Genomic DNA, 9,326 nt, shown 5'->3' on the forward strand with positions numbered 1-9,326 from the left:
GAGCCTCCCACCTCGGTCTCCAAAGGTGGCTGGCATTGCAGATGTGAGCCAACATGCCCAGCCTGAAGTTTTATCCTAGCTTTGCTCTAAGTGGGCTGTGTGACCCTGGACAAGTCACCCCTCTCTCTGAGCTACAATGTCTTCAACTGAGGGATAAGGGTTGGAACGAACAGTTCATCTTAATCTGTGCATCTCACACACTGGGAAAAGGCAGGGGTCTTAAGGGCATTGCTAAGGTTTGGAAACTTTGCATGCACCGTGCACTGTGTGTGGGTGGGGAAAAAATAGCTCTCATGCTCACATATGCTACTATTTTTCAAATGAACACAGAATTGATTGTTTTTAATAAAATAAACATTTGTCTTTAAAGCAGTCACTGAATTCACAGGAATTTTGGTCATTTTTTAAATGATACTTTATCTTTTTTATTTTTTATTGTGGTAAAATATACATAACACGAAATTGACCATTTTCACCATTTATTATTATAAGCGTACAGTTCCGGGGCAGTAAGTACATTCACATTGTTGTGCAAGCATCACCATCCATCTCCGGGAGCTTTTCATCATCCCAAACAGAAACTCTGTACCCATTACACGGTAACTCCCATTCCTTCCTTCCCCACCCGCCGGCCCTGGTAACCACTAATGAAAGTTTTCTCAATCAAAAGACACTAAAAATGCAACGACTGTCTCGTGTGGGGTCCATGGAATAACTTGATGTGGAGAAGTCCTACTTCCCAAAAAGGTAAGGCGTCCCTGACCTAGATGTGCTAAGCCCCTTCCCGAACTGATGTTTAATGATTCTACTTTTCTAATGGCAGGAGGGAAAAATCAACCTGTTAATTTTTTTTCCTGGAATGAAGATGAATTTAATTTTTTTTCCTTTTCATACACGATGGTGTCTGGAGGTAGACTCTACAAAAACACTTAGAAAAGTCAGAGTTGTGGTTTCCTCTAAGGGGCTGGAAAGAGCACGAAGAAGCTTGCAGGGAGCAGGAATGTTGTAGATCTTGATCTTAGAGTGGTCACATGGTAGGTTCCTATGGAAAAAATTATCAAGCTGACTAGGTGCAGTGGCCGTGCCTGTAATCCCAGCGCTTTAGGAGGCCAAGGCAGGAAGATTTCTTGAGGCCAGGAGTTCAAGACCAGCCTGGGCAACATAGTGAGACCCTGTCTCTATGAAAACTTTAAAAATTAGCTGAGTATGGTGGTCCATGCCTGTAAGTCCTAGCTACTCAGGAGGCTGAGGTGGGCAGATCACTGTGAACCCAGGAGTTAGAGTCTTCAGTAAGCTATGATCACACCATTGCACTCCAGCCTGGATGATAGAGTGAGACCCTGTCTCCTAAAAGAAAAAAAAAAAAATATCCAGCTGTTTACTTCAGATTTATGCACTTTGCTGGATGCATATTATACCCACAGTGACACCATTTTTTAAGTGAAGTGAGCCATTCAGTTCAAATGGGTGCAGGTAACAACATCACAGTCAGGGAAGGGTCTCACCTTTCCCCGCCAGTTTGTTATGTAAATCTGTACCTTGATTGTACAAGCAAGGCAGAATCTGTTCTGTCCCGAAATAAGGCCAGGTAATGCACCATTTGTTTATTCATTTGTTTAAGAAAAACATGTGCAGTGTCTTCTATGAGCCAGGCCCTGTGCAATGCCCTGGGAATAGAGAGAAAGTCCCGGACCTCACAGAGCTGTATCAGCCATCACTATCTCATTCATCCACCTACAACATGCGTGGTCAAGTTCGTTTTCACCTCATCTAAATGAGTCCTGCTGAAATCTGAGCTCATTTCCTGTCACTACTTTCTCAGCAGAGGTCATCTTAAAGACTCTCTGAGGTCATACTGTGAAACCCTGGCCGGATGATCATTAGCAGGGAGAAATCCTCTTTGTCAGGGAAAACCACCTCTATTCCTTTATAAACCTGCCCATCATCAAACCCTCTGGTCAGTGTTGGTTAACACTAACAAGGTGCTACTACAATTTACCTGTTTATGTTTCTCTAACCTAGAACTTCTTGAGGACAGACACTTGCATTGTTATTATTATTATTATTATTATTATTATTATTATTATTATTGGCAAGGTCTCATTCTGTTGCCCAAGCTGGAGTGCAGTGGAGCAATCACAGCTCACTGCAGCCTCGACTTCCCAGGCTCAAGCAAACCTCCCACCTCAGGCTCTTGAGTAGCTGGGACCACAGGCATATGCCACCATGCCCGGCTAATTTTTTAATTTTTTGTAGAGATGGGGGTCTCTGTATATTGCCCAAACTGGTCATGAATTCCTGGGCTCAAGCAATCCTCCTGCCTCAGCCTCCCAAAGTGCTGGGATTACAGGTGTGAGCCACAGTGCCCAGCCTGTATTAATTTTTGTACTAATTATATTTATTGAGCATCAAATAGGTGCATAGCACAGTGCCTGGCACATGGTAGGTCCTCATGAAGTTGACTGAATGAATAAGCAAGTTTATAAGTGAATAAATGGATGGAACAGCAAGAAGCCCAGAGTAGCTAAATCACAGGCTGAAGGTCACACAGTAATGGCTGGACTGGGAGGGACACCTGTCCCCAGACTTAGGCCTGCCTCTCTTCCCTTGGCAGGCAACAGCCACATCATAAAACTTTCCATCTATTCCTTTGAAGAGGTGGGTCTGATTTATATCAGCCAACAGGGAGCAAAAATATGGGCCTTCAAATTTTATTGCCTTTTTATTATTCCTGGTGACGCACAGAAATATCATCCAAAACATTAGCAATTACTTTGAAGGTGCATGTTTCAAAGGCTTGGGGATGGGGTGTTTTCTAATTTGATAAGTCAGGGTGTTTTCTGCCAGGCAGGCCCAGGGGCATCGGCAGGACTGGAGCTGATTCAAAAGCAGAATTGATTTTTCAAGCCTCATTTTCATTTCCATCAGCACCCTATCAGACACCTTATCCCTGAGCCAGTTCCTATCCATGTATAATTTATACATTTGATTTCAGTAGATTAATCTCTGCCTCATTCACAGGAGAGTACAGGAGGGATGGTTCCCTCTCTTGTTTTCCATAGGGAGAGTAATCATATATATTTCCATAGATTTCAATCCGTTTCCACCTACAGAATTTCTTTTAAGATTAATTCCAAACTCACTCTCATATTTATTTAGTTTTCAGGACTGGGTGGAACTGTGGGCACGTGTAATAATTTCTGTTTATGCAGGAGGTGGGCTTATTCCAGGCATACCAGAGAAGAGACCAGCCTATCTCCTCCTGGTGCTTAGGAATGGCCATCCACTTTGGGGGTGAATCAGGGATGTTGGGAGAAGACTAAAGCCACCCTCCCCTGGAGCTAGGGTCAGCGCTAACTGACCTTTGACCCAAGTGTAGCTCTCCATCCCCTGAGCTCCGGGACTTCTGGAAGAACATCAGAGTAGCACAAGACAAAGATCAGATACTCTTTCCAAAACTGACCACATTTCCACCATCCAAGGCTCTCTTATTTCTCCCTTTCTCCATTTTTCTTCCCAGTGCCCTCTGGATTCCAGAATCCAATTCTGGAATTACAGTTTTCAGAACTCTCTTGGGCTGGGCACTGTGTGTAGCTCAAGCCTGTAATCCCAGCACTTTGAAGGCCAAGGTGGAAGGATCACTTGAATCTAGGAGTTCAAAACCATCCTGGGCAAGATAGTGAGACCCCATCCCTACAAAAAATTTAAAAAAATTATCCAGGCACAGTGGAGTGCCTCTGTAGTCCCAGCTACTCAGGAGCCTGAGGCAGGAGGAGTACCTGAGTCCAGGAGTTTAAGGCTTCAGTGAGCTATGATGGTGCCACTGCACTCCAGCCTGGGCAACAGAGTGAGACCCTATCTTTAATTAATTAATTAATTAATTTTAAAATATTAAGTACATAACTTTTTAGAAAATACAAATTGCCTATCTGATTCAGTGTAGTTGATGAATTTAAAAAAAAAAAATACAAGCCAGGCACAGTGGCTCATGCCCATAACCCCATACTTTGGGAGACTGAGGCAGGGGGATCACTTGAAGCCAGGAGTTTAAGACCAGTCTGGGCAACAAAGTGAGACCTCCATCTCTACAAAAAAAAATTTTTTTTTAATTAGCCAGTCACAGTGGCATGCACCTGTAGTCCCGGTTTCTCAGGAGGCTGAGTCAGGAGGATAGCTTGAGCCCAAGAGTTCAAGGCTGCAGTAAGCTATAATTGTGCCACTGCACCACTCCAGCTACTTGGGAGGTGGAGCAGGAGGATCTTTTGGGCTCAGGCGTTTGAGGCCGCAGTAGGCTATGATGGTATCGGGGCACTCCAACCTGGGCAACAGAGCAAGACCCTGTCCCAACAAAAGAAGAAAAAAAGAACTACCTTGGCAGTGACAGAACTCCCTCTCCCCATTCCTTATACCCAAAGCCTCTTCTCAAGAGCCCTGTGTTTCTCCATTTATGGGCAATTTCACCCTTGAGAGTCAAGCCGCAAGCCTTCCTGCTGGAAGTTCTTCCTGGTTGGGCAACATGGCAGATTGTATTTCCCAAGATGGCTGCATAAAGATATCCCATCCCACCGTACAAGGTGACACTGATGATTCTCCGATTGAGAAATGGGGTCTACATTTCCTCCACTTGAATCTAGGCAGACTTGTGGCTATGGCAGAAGTAACGTTTTTGCTCCTGCCTGCTTATTTTAGAACTCTTGTTCTTGGAGCCCCACTGCCATGCTCTAAGGAAATCCAGACGGTACAGAGAGGGCATGTGTAAGTGTCTGGGCAATAGCCGTGACTGAGGTGCTAGCCAACAGCCAGCATCAATGTCAGTCATGTGAATGAGGAAGCCTTTGAAATGACTCCAGCTCTAACAGACATCTGATTCTAACAAAGACCAAGAGATCGTGAGCAAGAATCACTTAGTGAACCCCTACAGAACCATGAGAGATAATAATAGAATGATTATTGTCATTGTTGTTTTTGAGACAGGGTCTTGCCCTGTCACCCAGGTTGGAGTGCAGTGATGCAATCATGGCTCACTGCAGCCTCAACTTCCCGGGCTCCAGTGATCCTCCCACCTCAGCCTCCCAAGTAGCTGAGACAACAAGCACATGCCACAGCACTGGGCTCATATTTTTGTTTTTTGTAGAGATGGGGTCTCACTCTGTTGCTCTGGCTGGTCTTGAACTCCTGGGCTCAGGTGATCTTCTTGATCCTCCCACCTCAGCCTCCCAAAGTGCTGAGATTATAGGCATGAGCCACTGTGCCTGGCCTGCTTGTTGTTGCTTTAAGCCACTAATTTCGGGGGTGCTTCATTTTGCATCAATAGATACGGAAACAGGCATGGTTAGCAGAGCAATTGGAGATAAAAGTGAGCCTCTGGCAGCTTTCCCCTCTCCAGCTTAAAAGACACCCCACATTTATACAAAACCACATGCAAATGAGTACCTACAGCCTCAGGTCCTCCCTCCCTCAGCAAACATTTGGAAAGGAGAAGATGGGAAAGGAAGAGAGACAATATTCATTGCATGCCTGTCATATACCAAGCAGGGATCTTCTAACCCATTATACAGCCAAAGAAACTGAAGTCCAGGGAAGTTAAGTAACTTAACCAAGCCCATACTGCTAGAAAGTGTTCTGTCTGTGAAGTGGGGCCTGCATAAGTCGCCCATGGACTGAGACACATGTGGAGGGAAGTGGTGCTCAATAAGTATTAGTGGAATGAATGAAAAAATAAATGAATGCACTCCCCGTCTTCTCTTTGTAGCCTTTTTCTTTTCCAGTGGCTCAGAGGGACAACCGAGCCAGTTTGCTTTTCTCATGAAGGGCAAGAGAAGGAAGGAGGTGGCTGCGGGCTGAGTCCAAGAACCCCTGTGGCTGGGCTCCTGCAGATAGGGTGGCCTTCTCTGCCAGCTGGGAGTTACCATTCTGTTGTTTCTCCCCAGTCATGGCCTCAGGGCTACCTCCTCTGGTCTCAGTCCTCTTTAGGGTGCCACTCCCCGACTGAGCTCCCAGTTGTCCCTTCAGGCCCATCTCAGCCCATTTTTCCTGCATGTGCAGCCTCAGGTGTCAGTTCCTGGGGCAGAATCAATGCCAGAGTGATTGCCACCACAGAGAGGCAGCCAGGCAGGGCTAGCAGCTCCTCCTTGCACCCTTGTCCTCTCCAGGCACAACTGGGATCAGAAATAACCTTCTCCTGTGCCAAGGCATTTGAGGAGGACTGTGGGCCCTGCAGCTATAACATCTTTCTCTTGTTCTTTTTTTTTTAACCCAGCAAATCATATTTTCCCAGGAAAGAAGGAGAAGAAAGCAAGTATGAAGAGGGGAGGAATTTACACCAACAAAACACCTCCCATGTCCCAGGCACTGTTAATGTGCATTCATTATCTCATTTAATCCTCCTAATAATGCTGTGTGGTACATAGTATTATCCCTGTTTTACAGATGAGGACATGGAGGCTCAGAAAGGTTAAAACAGTTTCCCAAAGTTACACAGAGTAACTAATGGGAGTTAGGGTGAGGTTTCAAGCCCAGCCGAGCCTGTATGGCTGTAAAGCCAATGCTGTTTTCACTATAAGCTTTTTCCTTTTTCTCCTTCCTAGGAAGCAGAATCCTCTTGCCCCTGGAGCCTATGGGGCCGTCACAGGTCCAGGAGGTAACCTCATCTCCATTACCCAAGTATCATGCATGGAGCTGGGACAAAACTGTCAAAGATCACAAGAAAATTACTCAGTCAAATGTATCTGAGCCACCCCTGGTTCCTCACTTTTGTGTACAAGACAATTGAACTTCTGATATTTGGTTCTGGCCCACTCATCACACCAGAGCCTTCAGCCGACCATAACCCTGCCTCCCAGAGCTTAGATCAAGCCAAATAAGGAGCTCTACTCCTTTCCCATATATCTGACCTAGCCAGTCACTGAATTGCTTTTCTGCTAAATACCATGATAGCACAGTGGGTCAGCACCCAAGTTCTGGAGCTACACGGCCTGGGTTCAAATTCTGGTTCTCAATACTAATAGGACCTCTAGCAAGTTATTCAATCTGTCCCTTGGCTTACTTTTCCCACGTGCAAAATGGGGTTAGTAAAAACACCCAACAAATAAAGTTGCAAGGACTCAGTGAATTAGTACGCAGAAGTGCTCATCGTATTGTAAGTTGGCTATTGGTGCTGTTTCTGGTTTAATCTAAACACCCGCCACACCCAGAAAGAACACCTCCCAGGGCCTGCAGCAGCTCATGTTGCAGACCACACTGAACAGCCCTCCCAGCCCCTCTTCTCACCTATCACCTCTCAGAGAACCAGGTACAGACTGGCCTGGAAGCCGTTCAACATACACAAGGATGCTCTTTGAAACTGGCTGGGTATGGCCTTAAGTAACTCACAAGCCAGCTGCCTCCTATTTCCCCTCATGCTGCACAAATGGCTTCACTAAGTTCCGGCCTCATCTTGAACCCTGGGATCATTTGCTGACATTGCTGGTGCCTGGCCTGGAGGCAGCACCTTACATAGTAAGGAGAAGCAGCTGCTCATTACCTCGCCTCCCCACCTCCATTAGGATAGAAATCACCTCCCAAGATGGGATGCTACAGCCAGAGGGTGAATTGGTGACCTCATTCCTTGGCTCACTTGGTTCCAGGCATCCCTAAACGCCAGTGATCTTTCCTTTCCCTCTGATGTGTCGATGCCAGTCTTTCAGTGGCCAGGATCCCTTCCCTGGCCCCCAGCCCAGTTGTAGAACCACCCTGGCATGTCAAAGGACTCTGGATTCCAAATGGCATGTTTAGAAGTGTGTTTATTGCCTGTGTTAGTGGTTTTCTCCCATCAGGACACTGACTGTTGAAAGCAAAGTTCAAGCCAGGTTGGTGCAAGTTGCAGAAGCAGAAAAACGATTCTATGCTACGCCTCTCTCCTTCCTTCAACTCAACCATCCTGAACGCACCAATGTAATACCATTGTGTTAGTCCGTTTGGGTGGCTATAACAAAATACCATAGACTGCGTGGCTTATAAGCAACAGAAATGTCTTTCCCACAGTTTTGGAAGCTGGGAAGTACGAGATCAAGGTGCCAGCATATTCAGTCTCTGGTAAGGGCCTGCTTCCTGCTTCACAGATGGCACCTTCTCACTGCGTCCTCACATGGTTGAAGGGGCAGGGGGTCTCTCTCAGGCCTCTTTTATAAGGGCACAAATCCCATTCATAAGGGCTCCACCCCCATGACCTTATCATTCCTCAAAAGCGCCACCTCCTAATAACATCACCTTGGGGGCCAAGATATCAAAATAGAAATTTTAGAGGAACACAAACATTCAGACAATAGCATTCCATTTATCCACCTGTCCACCTGTCCCTGTTCACCTGTGCACAGCATTTCCTGGCCCCTCCTCTCCACTGACATATCTTTGTTTCTATATCAGAATTTTTTAAAAAGACATTCATGAAGCTTCTGATTTGAAGCAGGCCATGTGCTGTTTGCTATGTATTGTCTCAATTACTCCTCACAAATACCTTGGGGGATAGATATTATTATGTTTTAAATTTTTATTTATTATTTATTTATTTATTTATTTATTTTTGAGAATGACTCTCGCTTTGTCGCCCAGGTTGGAGTACAGTGGTATGATCTTGGCTCACTGCAACCTCCACCTCCCAGGTTGAAGCCATTCTCCTGCCTCAGCCTCCTGAGTAGCTGGGATTACAGGCACGCACCACCATGCCTGGCTAATGTTTGTATTTTTAGTAGAGACGGGGTTTCACCATGTTGGTCAGGCTGGTCTTGAACTCCTGACCTTGTGATCCACCCACCTCGGCTTCCCAAAGTGCTGAATTACAAATATGAGCCACCAGGCCCTGCCCATATATTTTAATATAGGGTCTCTTTCTGTATTGGCACTAACACAGCTCACTGCAGCCTCCACCTCCCTGGCTCAAGAGATCCTCCTCCCTCAGCCTCCTGAGTAGCTGGGACTACAGGTGTGCACCACCATGCCTGGCTACCTTTTTTTTTTTTTTTTTTGCAGAGATGGGGTCTCCCTATGTTGCCCAGGCTGGAATACTATTATTAATCCCATTTTATGGATGCAGGAAACTGAGCCTCAGAATGGTTATGAAACTTACCTGCATTCCACATCCAATGAACAGCCACACTGGGATTTAGATGAGGTCTAGCGAACTTTAGAACCCAGTGTTTTGTTTTGTTTTGTTTTGTTTTTTTGAGACGGAGTTTCACTCTTGTTGCCCAGGCTGGAGTGCAATGGTGCAACCTCGGCTCTCCGCAACCTCTGCCTCCCAGGTTCAAGTGATTCTCCTGCCTCAGCCTCCTGAGTAGCTGGGATTACAG

The sequence above is a fragment of the Colobus angolensis genome, unplaced genomic scaffold, assembly GCF_000951035.1.
Source record: "Colobus angolensis palliatus isolate OR3802 unplaced genomic scaffold, Cang.pa_1.0 Scaffold193, whole genome shotgun sequence".
In the NCBI taxonomy this organism is placed as follows: Eukaryota; Metazoa; Chordata; class Mammalia; order Primates; family Cercopithecidae; genus Colobus; species Colobus angolensis.